Source organism: Myxocyprinus asiaticus, chromosome 4 (assembly GCF_019703515.2).
Source record: "Myxocyprinus asiaticus isolate MX2 ecotype Aquarium Trade chromosome 4, UBuf_Myxa_2, whole genome shotgun sequence".
NCBI lineage: Eukaryota > Metazoa > Chordata > Actinopteri > Cypriniformes > Catostomidae > Myxocyprinus > Myxocyprinus asiaticus.
The window spans coordinates 211427-230336 of NC_059347.1; the positions used below are offsets into that span (position 1 = coordinate 211427).

General features: G+C 22.8%; 1 long non-coding RNA gene and 1 pseudogene across 1 annotated transcript; one reads left to right on the forward strand and one right to left on the reverse strand.

The window, feature by feature from the left end:
- The window catches only part of LOC127435276 (protein NLRC3-like), a 431316-nt pseudogene that overhangs the window by 67245 nt on the left and 345161 nt on the right, over window positions 1-18910 (reverse strand).
- Window positions 14096-18524, forward strand: LOC127434425 (uncharacterized). The gene is made up of 3 exons (XR_007896043.1): window positions 14096-14203; window positions 16139-16867; window positions 18482-18524. It is a non-coding gene; the product is annotated as an uncharacterized LOC127434425 (long non-coding RNA).

An 18910-nucleotide genomic window follows, 5' to 3' on the forward strand; every position in this document is an offset into this window, starting at 1 on the left:
GTTAAACCTCGTGTTTTACACACAGAGTTCATTCAAATGTTCTTCTGGAGTTAACAAGTCCAAATCAACTTTATACTGCTTTACTAATGGATATATAAAACAGCTCATTGCACCTCCAGGGTTCACACTGTCATGGAAAACCTAATAATATCAGGGAATATTATAAATATTAATATGAATAAATATTATAAAAGTCTATGAATATCGCTGCTCAAAAAGACAGCTAAAACCAGCCTAAGCTGGTTTAATCTGATCTCCCAGCCTGGCCAAGCTGGTTTTGTCTGGTTAGTCAGCTGATCTCCCAGCCAGACCAGCTAAGACCAGCCAAAAAGTGTTCAAAACCCCTATAAAACCAGCTTGATCAGCTAAAACCAGCCAACCAGCTTAGGCTGGTTTTAGCTGTTTGTTTGTTTTTTCAGCAGGGATATATAAATGCAATCCATGATCTCTCATTTGTCAGTGTTGTTCTTTTGAGTTAGTTATTTTAAATGAGAAATAAACATGGAAATTCATAGGTCAAAAAGGGTGAGAACCCTGACTTTTGCTGTAATAAAAGAGAAATCGAATATGATCACAAACTAAGGCTTGGATGAAAATGAACTGCACGAATAATGTTAATTACAGGTCTGCTTCTCCACTAAACTCTGATAGAACTTGGAAACAGTGGGGAAATTAACATTTACATCTAACATTTTTCTTGTATATGTCACTGCTGTCTTTATTACCATGATTGAGGAAATTAACTGGGCTGCTCTGTTTCAGACCCAGTTTAAGATGAAAAGCACGTAGATGCGCATATTCGCGGGACCGCGAGTGTAGAATTCCGCCATTGCGCGGGTCAAATGATTCTTTCACTGGCCGTGTGTTTGACATTACTGATGAAGAGCGCAGTTCAAACAGTAGATTGGGTTATTTGGCAGCTGCTCTTAGTGGTGGGTTGCAGTGTAATGTAAGCTGGGAGCCAGGGGCAGACTGAGAAGAGAAATCGCTGTCCTTTTCTGCACATCGCTGCCCCCTTCGGCATAACGTGGCGCCGTTTTGTGGCTCGTTCTGCATAACACGGTGGCCCATTTCAGCTTATCGCGGCCCGTTCAGACTCGTTTCGCGGTCGGCCCTTCGGGAAAAGTCCGGGTTCTCCCGATGGCCAGTCCGCTCCTGCTGGGAGCCCAAGAGTCAGCAAAACCAAAAACGTGACTTTACTCTGGAAACAAGCCCAAAACCCATGACTTCCCATTTTTATAAGTGACTTCATGAAAAAACAAGCCCAAAGTCGCTTATAATAAGTGGAAATGGCAACATGGCGGAGTAGATAAGCTGAGTAGAGCCCTGTCCACCTCCTCCACTTGAGCTTTGAATAACACAAACCCTGATTGGATTAGAGGCTTTGTGGATGTGCCGTTTTACAGTTTTGATAATTCCATTGGATTACATTCATTAAGACATTAAAATTCATAAAAAAATCTAATAAAAAATGACTTTAATACATTCTCCTATGATCAGAATGAGAATGCTTACACACAAAATGAATTTGTCTTAGTGACAAAAGCTTCCAGTGCACAAACAATACAACAAAAAGACAGAGATAATAAAAAATAGAATTAAAAAAAGTGAATAGAAATATAAGTATATATAGAAATACACAGTAAGACAAAATCTATATATACAGTAGCATGTACAATTACAAATACGTTGTACACAGTGCAAGGGAATGTAATGCAGAAGAGGTTGGATATGTTAAATAATATAACTGACTAGGCTGTGTATTGTACGTAATTATAGCATAGTTTTTAACTGTTCATGAGATGGATAACCTGAGGGAAAAAAAAAACTATTCTTGTGCCTGATGGTTCTGGTGCTCAGTGCTCTGTAGCATCAGCCAGAAGGAAATGGTTCAAAAAGATGATGAACATACAGTATATATGATTCAAATTAGAGCCCGACTGATATGGGATTTTTGAGACCGATACTGATTTTAGAGAGAGAAAATTCAACGATTACCGATATGGTGGCCGATATATTTAATTTTTGAGCTGCAATGAAAGCAGACCTTTTCTATGTGGATTTTGCACCAATATGACTATGCAAAGGTACTCAGAAGGCTGCTTTCTTAAATATTTTTTATCAAAGAATATTTGACATTATTATTGCACATTGTCAACAAATTCTAGAAATGAACACTGAGAAAATAAAGAATAAATAAAATACAATAAATAGCTTAATAAACATCAGTACTGTATGATTAGGATCAGTGAAATGCTGACCATTAAAATAAAGAATAAATCAAAATAAAATAAATAGCTAAATAAATATCAGTACTGTTTAGTATCAGAAAAATTCTGACCATTAAAATAAAGAATGAATAAAAATAAAATAAATAGCTAAATAAACATCAGTATTACTGTTTAGTATCAGTCAAATGCTGACCATTAAAATAAAGAATAAATAAAAATAAAATAAATAGCTAAATAAACATCAGTACTGTTTAGAATCAGCCAATTGCTGACCATTAAAATAAAGAATAAATAAAAATAAAATAAATAGCTAAATAAACATCAGTACTGTTTAGTATCACTCAAATGCTGACCATTAAAATAAAGAATAAATAAAAATAAAATAAATAGCTAAATAAACATCAGTATTACTGTTTAGTATCAGTCAAATGCTGACCATTAAAATAAAGAATAATTAAAAATAAAATAAATAGCTAAATAAACATTAGTACTGTTTAGTATAAGTCAAATGCTGACCATTAAAATAAAGAATAAATAAAAATTAAATAAATAGGTAAATAAACATCAGTATTACTGTTTAGTATCAGTCAGTTGATGACCATTAAAATAAAGAATAAATAAAAATAAAATAAATAGCTAAATAAACATCAGTACTGTTTAGTATCAGTCAAATATTGACCATTAATAAAAAGAATAAATAAAAATAAAATAAATAGAAAAATGAACATCAGTATTACTGTTTAGTATCAGTGAAATGCTGACCATTAAAATAAAGAATAAATAAATATAAAATAAATAGCTAAATAAACATCAGTACTGTTTAGTATCAGTGAAATGCTGACCATGAAAATAAAGAATAAATAAAAATAAAATAAATAGCTAAATAAACATCAGTATTACTGTTTAGTGTCAGTCAAATGCTGACCATTAAAATAAAGAATAAATAAAAATAAAATAAATAGCTAAATAAACATCAGTACTGTTTAGTATCAGTCAAATGCTGACCATTAAAATAAAGAATAAATAAAAATAAAGTAAATAGCTAAATAAATATCAGTACTGTTTAGTATCAGAAAAATTCTGACCATTAAAATAAAGAATAAATACAAATAAAATGAATAGCTAAATAAACATCAGTACTTTTTAGTATCAGTCAAATGCTGACCATTAAAATAAAGAATAAATAAAAATTAAATAAATAGGTAAATAAACATCAGTATTACTATTTAGTATCAGTCAGTTGCTGACCATTAAAATAAAGAATAAATAAAAATAAAATAAATAGCTAAATAAACATCAGTAATGTTTAGTATCAGTCAAATATTTACCATTAATAAAAAGAATAAATAAAAATGAAATAAATAGCTAAATAAACATCAGTACTGTTTAGTATCAGTGAACGCTGACCAATAAAATAAAGAATAAATAAAAATAAAAAAAATAGCTAAATAAACATCAGTACTGTTCAGTGTCAGTACATTTCTGACCATTAAAGTAAAGAATAAATAGAAATAAAATAAACAACTAAATAAACATCAGTATAACTGTTTAGTATCAGTCAAATGCTGACCATTAAAATAAAGAATAAATTAAAAAAAATAAATAGCTAAATAAACATCAATATTACTGTTTAGTATCAGTCAAATGCTGACCATTAAAATAAAGAATAAATAAAAATTAAATAAATAGGTAAATAAACATCAGTATTACTGTTTAGTATCAGTCAGTTGCTGACCATTAAAATAAATAAAAATAAAATAAATAGCTAAATAAATATCAGTACTGTTTAGTATCAGTCAAATATTGACCATTAATAAAAAGAATAAATAAAAATAAAATAAATAGCAAAATGAACATCAGTATTACTGTTTAGTATCAGTGAAATGCTGACCATTAAAATAAAGAATAAATAAATATAAAATAAATAGCTAAATAAACATCAGTACTGTTTAGAATCAGCCAATTGCTGATCATTAAAATAAAGAATGAATAAAAATAAAATAAATAGCTAAATAAACATCAGTACTGTTTAGTATCAGTCAAATGCTGACCATTAAAATAAAGAATGAATAAAAATAAAATAAATAGCTAAATAAACATCAGTATTACTGTTTAGTATCAGTCAAATGCTGACCATTAAAATAAAGAATAAATAAAAATAAAATAAATAGCTAAATAAACATCAGTACTGTTTAGTATCAGTCAAATATTGACCATTAATAAAATGAATAAATAAAAATAAAATAAATAGCAAAATGAACATCAGTATTACGGTTTAGTATCAGTGAAATGCTGACCATTAAAATAAAGAATAAATAAATATAAAATAAATAGCTAAACAAACATCAGTACTGTTTAGTATCAGTGAAATGCTGACCATGAAAATAAAGAATAAATAAAATAAATAGCTAAATAAACATCAGTATTACTGTTTAGTGTCAGTAAAATGCTGACCATTAAAATAGAGAATAAATAAAAATGAAATAAATAGCTAAATAAACATCAGTACTGTTTAGTATCAGTCAAATGCTGACCATTAAAATAAAGAATAAATAAAAATAAATTAAATAGCTAAATAAATATCAGTACTGTTTAGTATGAGAGAAATTCTGACCATTAAAATAAAGAATAAATAAAAATAAAATAAATAGCTAAATAAACATCAGGACTGTTTAGAATCAGCCAATTGCTGATCATTAAAATAAAGAATAAATAAAAATAAAATGAATAGCTAAATAAACATCAGTACTTTTTAGTATCAGTCAAATGCTGACCATTAAAATAAAGAATAAATAAAAATTAAATAAATAGGTAAATAAACATCAGTACTGTTTAGAATCAGCCAATTGCTGATCATTAAAATAAAGAATAAATAAAAATAAAATAAATAGCTAAATAAACATCAATATTACTGTTTAGTATTAGTCAAATGCTGACCATTAAAATAAAGAAAAATTAAAAATAAAATAAATAGCTAAATAAACATTAGTACTTTTTAGTATCAGTCAAATGCTGACCTTTAAAATAAAGAATAAATAAAAATTAAATAAATAGGTAAATAAACATCAGTATTACTATTTAGTATCAGTCAGTTGCTGACCATTAAAATAAAGAATAAATAAAAATAAAATAAATAGCTAAATAAACATCAGTACTGTTTAGTATCAGACAAATGCTGACCATTAAAATAGAGAATAAATAAAAATGAAATAAATAGCTAAATAAACATCAGTACTGTTTAGTATCAGTCAGTTGCTGACCATTAAAATAAAGAATAAATCAAAATAAAATAAATTGCTAAATAAATATCAGTATTACTGTTTAGTATCAGTCAAATGCTAACCATTAAAATAAAGAATAAATAAAAATAAAATAAATACCTAAGTAAACATCAGTACTGTTTAATGCTGACCATTAAAATAAAGAATAAATAAAAATAAAATAAATAGCTAAATATACATCAGTACTGTTTAGTATCACTCAAATGCTGACCATTAAAATAAAGAATAAATAAAAATAAAATAAATAGCTAAATAAACATCAATATTACTGTTTAGTATCAGTCAAATGCTGACCATTAAAATAAAGAAAAATTAAAAATAAAATAAATAGCTAAATAAACATTAGTACTTTTTAGTATCAGTCAAATGCTGACCATTAAAATAAAGAATAAATAAAAATTAAATAAATAAGTAAATAAACATCAGTATTACTGTTTAATATCAGTCAGTTGCTGACCATTAAAATAAAGAATAAATAAAAATAAAATAAATAGCTAAATAAACATCAGTACTGTTTAGTATCAGACAAATGCTGACCATTAAAATAAAGAATAAATAAAAATGAAATAAATAGCTAAATAAACATCAGTACTGTTTAGAATCAGCCAATTGCTGATCATTAAAATAAAGAATAAATAAAAATAAAATGAATAGCTAAATAAACATCAGTACTTTTTAGTATCAGTCAAATGCTGACCATTAAAATAAAGAATAAATAAAAATTAAATAAATAGGTAAATAAACATCAGTACTGTTTAGAATCAGCCAATTGCTGATCATTAAAATAAAGAATAAATAAAAATAAAATAAATAGCTAAATAAACATCAATATTACTGTTTAGTATCAGTCAAATGCTGACCATTAAAATAAAGAAAAATTAAAAATAAAATAAATAGCTAAATAAACATTAGTACTTTTTAGTATCAGTCAAATGCTGACGATTAAAATAAAGAATAAATAAAAATTAAATAAATAGGTAAATAAACATCAGTATTACTATTTAGTATCAGTCAGTTGCTGACCATTAAAATAAAGAATAAATAAAAATAAAATAAATAGCTAAATAAACATCAGTACTGTTTAGTATCAGACAAATGCTGACCATTAAAATAAAGAATAAATAAAAATGAAATAAATAGCTAAATAAACATCAGTACTGTTTAGTATCAGTCAGTTGCTGACCATTAAAATAAAGAATAAATCAAAATAAAATAAATTGCTAAATAAATATCAGTATTACTGTTTAGTATCAGTCAAATGCTAACCATTAAAATAAAGAATAAATAAAAATAAAATAAATAGCTAAATAAACATCAGTACTGTTTAGTATCAGACAAATGCTGACCATTAACATAAAGAATAAATAAAAATGAAATAAATAGCTAAATAAACATCAGTACTGTTTAGAATCAGCCAATTGCTGATCATTAAAATAAAGAATAAATAAAAATAAAATGAATAGCTAAATAAACATCAATATTACTGTTTAGTATTAGTCAAATGTTGACCATTAAAATAAAGAATAATAAAAAAATTAAATAGCTAAATAAACATCAGTTCTGTTTAGTTTCAGAGAAATGCTGACCATTAAAATAAAGAATAAATAAAAATAAAATAAATAGCTAAATAAACATCAGTACTGTTTAATGCTGACCATGAAAATAAAGAATTAAAAAAAATAAAAAAAAGCTAAATAAACATCAGTATTACTGTTTAGTATCTGTCAGTTGCTGACCATGAAAATAAAGAATAAATAAAAATAAAATAAATATCTAAATAAACATCAGTATTACTGTTTAGTATCAGTCAAATGCTGAGCATTAAAATAAAGAATAAATAAAAATAAAAGAAATAGCTAAATAAACATCAGTACTGTTTAGTATCACTCAAATGCTGACCATTAAAATAAAGAATGAATAAAAATAAAATAAATAGCTAAATAAACATCAGTATTACTGTTTAGTATCACTCAAATGCTGACCATTAAAATAAAGAATAAATAAAAATAAAATAAATAGCTATATAAACATCAGTACTGTTTAGTATAACTCAAATGCTGATCATTAAAATAAAGAATAAATAAAAATAAAATAAATAGCTAAATAAACATCAGTATTACTGTTTAGTATCAGTCAAATGCTGACCATTAAAATAAAGAATAATTAAAAATAAAATAAATAGCTAAATAAACATTAGTACTGTTTAGTATCAGTCAAATGCTGACCATTAAAATAAAGAATAAATATAAATTAAATAAATAGCTAAATAAACATCAATATTACTGTTTAGTATTAGTCAAATGCTGACCATTAAAATAAAGAATAATAAAATAAAATAAATAGCTAAATAAACATCAGTTCTGTTTAGTTTCAGTGAAATGCGGACCATTAAAATAAAGAATAAATAAAAATAAAATAAATAGCTAAATAAACATCAGTACTGTTTAATGCTGACCATGAAAATAAAGAATAAAAACAAATTCAAAAAAATAGCTAAATAAAAATCAGTATTACTTTTTAGTATCTGTCAGTTGCTGACCATGAAAGTAAAGAATAAATAAAAATAAAATAAATAGCTAAATAAACATCAGTACTGTTTAGAATCAGTAAAATGCTGACCATGAAAATAAAGAATAAATATAAAGAAAATAAATAGCTAAATAAACATCAGTACTGTTTAGTATCAGTCAGTTGCTGACCATTAAAATAAAGAATAAATAAAAATGAAATAAATAGCTAAATAAACATCAGTATTACTGTTTAGTATCAGTCAAATGCTAACCATTAAAATAAAGAATAAATAAAAATAAAATAAATATCTAAATAAACATCTGTACTGTCTAATATCAGTGAAATCCTGACCATTAAAATAAAGAATAAATAAAAATTAAATAAATAGGTAAATAAACATCAGTATTACTAATTAGTATCAGTCAGTTGCTGACCATTAAAATAAAGAATAAATAAAAATAATATAAATTTATAAATAAACATCAGTACTGTTTAGTATCAGTCAAATATTGACCATTAATAAAAAGAATAAATACAAATTAAATAAATAGCTAAATAAACATCAGTATTACTGTTTAGTATCAGTCAAATGCTGACCATTAAAATAAAGAATAAATAAATATAAAATAAATAGCTAAATAAATATCAGTACTGTTTAGTATCAGTGAAATGCTGACCATGAAAATAAAGAATAAATAAATATAAAATAAATAGCTAAATAAACATCAGTATTACTGTTTAGTATCACTCAAATGCTGACCATTAAAATAAAGAATAAATAAAAATAAAATAAATAGCTATATAAACATCAGTACTTTTTAGTATCAGTCAAATGCTGACCATTAAAATAAAGAATAAATAAAAATTAAATAAATAGGTAAATAAACATCAGTACTGTTTAGAATCAGCCAATTGCTGATCATTAAAATAAAGAATAAATAAAAATAAAATAAATAGCTAAATAAACATCAATATTACTGTTTAGTATCAGTCAAATGCTGACCATTAAAATAAAGAAAAATTAAAAATAAAATAAATAGCTAAATAAACATTAGTACTTTTTAGTATCAGTCAAATGCTGATGATTAAAATAAAGAATAAATAAAAATTAAATAAATAGGTAAATAAACATCAGTATTACTATTTAGTATCAGTCAGTTGCTGACCATTAAAATAAAGAATAAATAAAAATAAAATAAATAGCTAAATAAACATCAGTACTGTTTAGTATCAGACAAATGCTGACCATTAAAATAAAGAATAAATAAAAATGAAATAAATAGCTAAATAAACATCAGTACTGTTTAGTATCAGTCAGTTGCTGACCATTAAAATAAAGAATAAATCGAAATAAAATAAATTGCTAAATAAATATCAGTATTACTGTTTAGTATCAGTCAAATGCTAACCATTAAAATAAAGAATAAATAAAAATAAAATAAATAGCTAAATAAACATCAGTACTGTTTAGTATCAGACAAATGCTGACCATTAACATAAAGAATAAATAAAAATGAAATAAATAGCTAAATAAACATCAGTACTGTTTAGAATCAGCCAATTGCTGATCATTAAAATAAAGAATAAATAAAAATAAAATGAATAGCTAAATAAACATCAATATTACTGTTTAGTATTAGTCAAATGTTGACCATTAAAATAAAGAATAATAAAAAAATTAAATAGCTAAATAAACATCAGTTCTGTTTAGTTTCAGAGAAATGCTGACCATTAAAATAAAGAATAAATAAAAATAAAATAAATAGCTAAATAAACATCAGTACTGTTTAATGCTGACCATGAAAATAAAGAATTAAAAAAAATAAAAAAAAGCTAAATAAACATCAGTATTACTGTTTAGTATCTGTCAGTTGCTGACCATGAAAATAAAGAATAAATAAAAATAAAATAAATATCTAAATAAACATCAGTATTACTGTTTAGTATCAGTCAAATGCTGAGCATTAAAATAAAGAATAAATAAAAATAAAAGAAATAGCTAAATAAACATCAGTACTGTTTAGTATCACTCAAATGCTGACCATTAAAATAAAGAATGAATAAAAATAAAATAAATAGCTAAATAAACATCAGTATTACTGTTTAGTATCACTCAAATGCTGACCATTAAAATAAAGAATAAATAAAAATAAAATAAATAGCTATATAAACATCAGTACTGTTTAGTATAACTCAAATGCTGATCATTAAAATAAAGAATAAATAAAAATAAAATAAATAGCTAAATAAACATCAGTATTACTGTTTAGTATCAGTCAAATGCTGACCATTAAAATAAAGAATAATTAAAAATAAAATAAATAGCTAAATAAACATTAGTACTGTTTAGTATCAGTCAAATGCTGACCATTAAAATAAAGAATAAATATAAATTAAATAAATAGCTAAATAAACATCAATATTACTGTTTAGTATTAGTCAAATGCTGACCATTAAAATAAAGAATAATAAAATAAAATAAATAGCTAAATAAACATCAGTTCTGTTTAGTTTCAGTGAAATGCGGACCATTAAAATAAAGAATAAATAAAAATAAAATAAATAGCTAAATAAACATCAGTACTGTTTAATGCTGACCATGAAAATAAAGAATAAAAACAAATTCAAAAAAATAGCTAAATAAAAATCAGTATTACTTTTTAGTATCTGTCAGTTGCTGACCATGAAAGTAAAGAATAAATAAAAATAAAATAAATAGCTAAATAAACATCAGTACTGTTTAGAATCAGTAAAATGCTGACCATGAAAATAAAGAATAAATATAAAGAAAATAAATAGCTAAATAAACATCAGTACTGTTTAGTATCAGTCAGTTGCTGACCATTAAAATAAAGAATAAATAAAAATGAAATAAATAGCTAAATAAACATCAGTATTACTGTTTAGTATCAGTCAAATGCTAACCATTAAAATAAAGAATAAATAAAAATAAAATAAATATCTAAATAAACATCTGTACTGTCTAATATCAGTGAAATCCTGACCATTAAAATAAAGAATAAATAAAAATTAAATAAATAGGTAAATAAACATCAGTATTACTAATTAGTATCAGTCAGTTGCTGACCATTAAAATAAAGAATAAATAAAAATAATATAAATTTATAAATAAACATCAGTACTGTTTAGTATCAGTCAAATATTGACCATTAATAAAAAGAATAAATACAAATTAAATAAATAGCTAAATAAACATCAGTATTACTGTTTAGTATCAGTCAAATGCTGACCATTAAAATAAAGAATAAATAAATATAAAATAAATAGCTAAATAAATATCAGTACTGTTTAGTATCAGTGAAATGCTGACCATGAAAATAAAGAATAAATAAATATAAAATAAATAGCTAAATAAACATCAGTATTACTGTTTAGTATCACTCAAATGCTGACCATTAAAATAAAGAATAAATAAAAATAAAATAAATAGCTATATAAACATCAGTACTGTTTAGTATAACTCAAATGCTGATCATTAAAATAAAGAATAAATAAAAATAAAATAAATAGCTAAATAAACATCAGTATTACTGTTTAGTATCAGTCAAATGCTGACCATTAAAATAAAGAATAAATAAAAATAAAATAAATAGCTAAATAAACATTAGTACTGTTTAGTATCAGTCAAATGCTGATCATTAAAATAAAGAATAAATAAAAATAAAATAAATAGCTAAATAAACATCAGTATTACTGTTTAGTATCAGTCAAATGCTGACCATTAAAATAAAGAAAAATTAAAAATAAAATAAATAGCTAAATAAACATTAGTACTTTTTAGTATCAGTCAAATGCTGACCATTAAAATAAAGAATAAATAAAAATAAAATAAATAGCTAAATAAACATCAGTACTGTTTAGAATCAGCCAATTGCTGATCATTAAAATAAAGAATAAATAAAAATAAAATGAATAGCTAAATAAACATCAATATTACTGTTTAGTATTAGTCAAATGTTGACCATTAAAATAAAGAATAATAAAAAAATTAAATAGCTAAATAAACATCAGTTCTGTTTAGTTTCAGAGAAATGCTGACCATTAAAATAAAGAATAAATAAAAATAAAATAAATAGCTAAATAAACATCAGTACTGTTTAATGCTGACCATGAAAATAAAGAATTAAAAAAAATTAAAAAAAAGCTAAATAAACATCAGTATTACTGTTTAGTATCTGTCAGTTGCTGACCATGAAAGTAAAGAATAAATAAAAATAATATAAATAGCTAAATAAACATCAGTACTGTTTAGAATCAGTAAAATGCTGACCATGAAAATAAATAATAAATATAAAGAAAATAAATAGCTAAATAAACATCAGTACTGTTTAGTATCAGTCAGTTGCTGACTATTAAAATAAGAATAAATAAAAATGAAATAAATAGCTAAATAAACATCAGTATTACTGTTTAGTATCAGTCAAATGCTAACCATTAAAATAAAGAATAAATAAAATTAAAATAAATATCTAAATAAACATCTGTACTGTCTAGTATCAGTGAAATCCTAACCATGAAAATAAAGAATAAATAAAAATAAAATAAATATCTAAATAAACATCAGTATTACTGTTTAGTATCAGTCAAATGTTGAGCATTAAAATAAAGAATAAATAAAAATAAAAGAAATAGCTAAATAAACATCAGTACTGTTTAGTATCAGTCAAATGCTGACCATTAAAATAAAGAATGAATAAAAATAAAATAAATAGCTAAATAAACATCAGTATTACTGTTTAGTGTCAGTCAAATGCTGACCATTAAAATAAAGAATAAATAAAAATAAAATAAATAGCTAAATAAACATCAGTACTGTTTAGTATCAGTCAAATGCTGACCATTAAAATAAAGAATAAATAAAAATAAATTAAATAGCTAAATAAATATCAGTACTGTTTAGTATGAGAGAAATTCTGACCATTAAAATAAAGAATAAATAAAAATAAAATAAATAGCTAAATAAACATCAGTACTGTTTAGAATCAGCCAATTGCTGATCATTAAAATAAAGAATAAATAAAAATAAAATGAATAGCTAAATAAACATCAGTACTTTTTAGTATCAGTCAAATGCTGACCATTAAAATAAAGAATAAATAAAAATTAAATAAATAGGTAAATAAACATCAGTACTGTTTAGAATCAGCCAATTGCTGATCATTAAAATAAAGAATAAATAAAAATAAAATAAATAGCTAAATAAACATCAATATTACTGTTTAGTATCAGTCAAATGCTGACCATTAAAATAAAGAAAAATTAAAAATAAAATAAATAGCTAAATAAACATTAGTACTTTTTAGTATCAGTCAAATGCTGATGATTAAAATAAAGAATAAATAAAAATTAAATAAATAGGTAAATAAACATCAGTATTACTATTTAGTATCAGTCAGTTGCTGACCATTAAAATAAAGAATAAATAAAAATAAAATAAATAGCTAAATAAACATCAGTACTGTTTAGTATCAGACAAATGCTGACCATTAAAATAAAGAATAAATAAAAATGAAATAAATAGCTAAATAAACATCAGTACTGTTTAGTATCAGTCAGTTGCTGACCATTAAAATAAAGAATAAATCAAAATAAAATAAATTGCTAAATAAATATCAGTATTACTGTTTAGTATCAGTCAAATGCTAACCATTAAAATAAAGAATAAATATAAATAAAATAAATACCTAAGTAAACATCAGTACTGTTTAATGCTGACCATTAAAATAAAGAATAAATAAAAATAAAATAAATAGCTAAATATACATCAGTACTGTTTAGTATCACTCAAATGCTGACCATTAAAATAAAGAATAAATAAAAATAAAATAAATAGCTAAATAAACATCAATATTACTGTTTAGTATCAGTCAAATGCTGACCATTAAAATAAAGAAAAATTAAAAATAAAATAAATAGCTAAATAAACATTAGTACTTTTTAGTATCAGTCAAATGCTGACCATTAAAATAAAGAATAAATAAAAATTAAATAAATAGGTAAATAAACATCAGTATTACTGTTTAGTATCAGTCAGTTGCTGACCATTAAAATAAAGAATAAATAAAAATAAAATAAATAGCTAAATAAACATCAGTACTGTTTAGTATCAGACAAATGCTGACCATTAAAATAAAGAATAAATAAAAATTAAATAAATAGGTAAATAAACATCAGTATTACTGTTTAGTATCTGTCAGTTGCTGACCATGAAAGTAAAGAATAAATAAAAATAAAATAAATAGCTAAATAAACATCAGTACTGTTTAATGCTGACCATGAAAATAAAGAATTAAAAAAAATTAAAAAAAAAGCTAAATAAACATCAGTATTACTGTTTAGTATCTGTCAGTTGCTGACCATGAAAATAAAGAATAAATAAAAATAAAATAAATAGCTAAATAAACATCAGTACTGTTTAGAATCAGTAAAATGCTGACCATGAAAATAAATAATAAATATAAAGAAAATAAATAGCTAAATAAACATCAGTACTGTTTAGTATCAGTCAGTTGCTGACCATTAAAATAAAGAATAAATAAAAATGAAATAAATAGCTAAATAAACATCAGTATTACTGTTTAGTATCAGTCAAATGCTAACCATTAAAATAAAGAATAAATAAAAATAAAATAAATATCTAAATAAACATCTGTACTGTCTAGTATCAGTGAAATCCTAACCATGAAAATAAAGAATAAATAAAAATAAAATAAATATCTAAATAAACATCAGTATTACTGTTTAGTATCAGTAAAATGCTGAGCATTAAAATAAAGAATAAATAAAAATAAAAGAAATAGCTAAATAAACATCAGTACTGTTTAGTATCAGTCAAATGCTGACCATTAAAATAAAGAATGAATAAAAATAAAATAAATAGCTAAATAAACATCAGTATTACTGTTTAGTATCACTCAAATGCTGACCATTAAAATAAAGAATAAATAAAAATAAAATAAATAGCTATATAAACATCAGTACTGTTTAGTATAACTCAAATGCTGATCATTAAAATAAAGAATAAATAAAAATAAAATAAATAGCTAAATAAACATCAGTATTACTGTTTAGTATCAGTCAAATGCTGACCATTAAAATAAAGAATAATTAAAAATAAAATAAATAGCTAAATAAACATTAGTACTGTTTAGTATCAGTCAAATGCTGACCATTAAAATAAAGAATAAATATAAATTAAATAAATAGCTAAATAAACATCAATATTACTGTTTAGTATTAGTCAAATGCTGACCATTAAAATAAAGAATAAATAAAAATAAAATAAATAGCTAAATAAACATCAGTACTGTTTAATGCTGACCATGAAAATAAAGAATAAAAACAAATTCAAAAAAATAGCTAAATAAAAATCAGTATTACTTTTTAGTATCTGTCAGTTGCTGACCATGAAAGTAAAGAATAAATAAAAATAAAATAAATAGCTAAATAAACATCAGTACTGTTTAGAATCAGTAAAATGCTGACCATGAAAATAAAGAATAAATATAAAGAAAATAAATAGCTAAATAAACATCAGTACTGTTTAGTATCAGTCAGTTGCTGACCATTAAAATAAAGAATAAATAAAAATGAAATAAATAGCTAAATAAACATCAGTATTACTGTTTAGTATCAGTCAAATGCTAACCATTAAAATAAAGAATAAATAAAAATAAAATAAATATCTAAATAAACATCTGTACTGTCTAATATCAGTGAAATCCTGACCATTAAAATAAAGAATAAATAAAAATTAAATAAATAGGTAAATAAACATCAGTATTACTAATTAGTATCAGTCAGTTGCTGACCATTAAAATAAAGAATAAATAAAAATAATATAAATTTATAAATAAACATCAGTACTGTTTAGTATCAGTCAAATATTGACCATTAATAAAAAGAATAAATACAAATTAAATAAATAGCTAAATAAACATCAGTATTACTGTTTAGTATCAGTCAAATGCTGACCATTAAAATAAAGAATAAATAAATATAAAATAAATAGCTAAATAAACATAAGTATTACTGTTTAGTGTCAGTCAAATGCTGACCATTAAAATAAAGAATAAATAAAAATGAAATAAATAGCTAAATAAACATCAGTACTGATTAGTATCACTGAAATGCTGACCATTAAAATAAAGAATAAATAAAAATTAAATAAGTAGCTAAATAAACATAAATATTACTGTTTAGTATCAGTCAAATGCTGACCATTAAAATAAAGAATAAATAAAAATAAAATAAATAGCTAAATAAACATCAGTACTGTTTAGTATCAGTCAAATGCTGACCATTAAAATAAAGAATAATTAAAAATAAAATAAATAGCTAAATAAACATTAGTACTTTTTAGTATCAGTCAAATGCTGACCATTAAAATAAAGAATAAATAAATATAAAATAAATAGCTAAATAAACATCAGTATTACTGTTTAGTGTCAGTCAAATGCTGACCATTAAAATAAAGAATAAATAAAAATGAAATAAATAGCTAAATAAACATCAGTACTGATTAGTATCACTGAAATGCTGACCATTAAAATAAAGAATAAATAAAAATTAAATAAGTAGCTAAATAAACATAAATATTACTGTTTAGTATCAGTCAAATGCTGACCATTAAAATAAAGAATAAATAAAAATAAAATAAATAGCTAAATAAACATCAGTACTGTTTAGTATCAGTCAAATGCTGACCATTAAAATAAAGAATAATTAAAAATAAAATAAATAGCTAAATAAACATTAGTACTTTTTAGTATCAGTCAAATGCTGACCATTAAAATAAAGAATAAATAAAAATTAAATAAATAGGTAAATAAACATCAGTATTACTGTTTAGTATCAGTCAGTTGCTTACCATGAAAGTAAACAATAAATAAAAATAAAATAAATAGCTAAATAAACATCAGTACTGTTTAGAATCAGTAAAATGTTGACCATGAAAATAAAGAATAAATATAAAGAAAATAAATAGGTAAATAAACATCAGTACTGTTTAGTATCATTCTGTTGCTGACCATTAAAATAAAGAATAAATAAAAATGAAATAAATAGCTAAATAAACATCAATATTACTGTTTAGTATCAGTCAAATGCTAACCATTAAAATAGAGAATAAATAAAAATAAAATAAATATCTAAATAAACATCTGTACTGTCTAGTATCAGTGAAATCCTGACCATTAAAATAAAGAATAAATAAAAATAAAATAAATAGCTATATAAACATCAGTACTGTTTAGTATAACTCAAATGCTGATCATTAAAATAAAGTATAAATAAAAATAAAATAAATAGCTAAATAAACATCAGTATTACTGTTTAGTATCAGTCAAATGCTGACCATTAAAATAAAGAATAATTAAAAATAAAATAAATAGCTAAATAAACATTAGTACTGTTTAGTATCAGTCAAATGCTGACCATTAAAATAAAGAATAAATATAAATTAAATAAATAGCTAAATAAACATCAATATTACTGTTTAGTATTAGTCAAATGCTGACCATTAAAATAAAGAATAAATAAAAATAAAATAAATAGCTAAATAAACATCAGTACTGTTTAATGCTGACCATGAAAATAAAGAATAAAAACAAATTCAAAAAAATAGCTAAATAAAAATCAGTATTACTTTTTAGTATCTGTCAGTTGCTGACCATGAAAGTAAAGAATAAATAAAAATAAATTAAATAGCTAAATAAACATCAGTACTGTTTAGAATCAGTAAAATGCTGACCATGAAAATAAAGAATAAATATAAAGAAAATAAATAGCTAAATAAACATCAGTACTGTTTAGTATCAGTCAGTTGCTGACCATTAAAATAAAGAATAAATAAAAATGAAATAAATAGCTAAATAAACATCAGTATTACTGTTTAGTATCAGTCAAATGCTAACCATTAAAATAAAGAATAAATAAAAATAAAATAAATATCTAAATAAACATCTGTACTGTCTAATATCAGTGAAATCCTGACCATTAAAATAAATAAATAAAAATTAAATAAATAGGTAAATAAACATCAGTATTACTAATTAGTATCAGTCAGTTGCTGACCATTAAAATAAAGAATAAATAAAAATAATATAAATTTATAAATAAACATCAGTACTGTTTAGTATCAGTCAAATATTGACCATTAATAAAAAGAATAAATACAAATTAAATAAATAGCTCAATAAATATCAGTATTACTGTTTAGTATCAGTCAAATGCTAACCATTAAAATAAAGAATAAATAAAAATAAAATAAATAGCTAAACAAACATCAGTACTGTTTAGTGTCAGTGAAATGCTGACCATTAAAATAAAGAATAAATAAAAATAAGATAAATAGCTAAATAAACATCAGTATTACTGTTTAGTATCAGTCAAATGCTGACCATTAAAATAAAGAATAAATAAAAATGAAATAAATAGCTAAATAAACATCAGTACTGTTTAGTATCACTCAAATGCTGACCATTAAAATAAAGAATAAATAAAAATTAAATAAATAGCTAAATAAACATCAATATTGCTGTTTAGTATCAGTCAAATGCTGACCATTAAAATAAAGAATAAATAAAAATTAAATAAATAGGTAAATTAACATCAGTATTACTAATTAGTATCAGTCAGTTGCTGACCATTAAAATAAAGAATAAATAAAAATTAAATAAATAGCGAAATAAACATCAGTACTGTTTAGTATCAGTCAAATATTGACCATTAATAAAAAGAATAAATAAAAATTAAATAAATAGCTAAATAAACATCAGTATTACTGTTTAGTATCAGTCAAATGCTGACCATTAAAATAAAGAATAAATAAATATAAAATCAATAGCTAAATAAATATCAGTACTG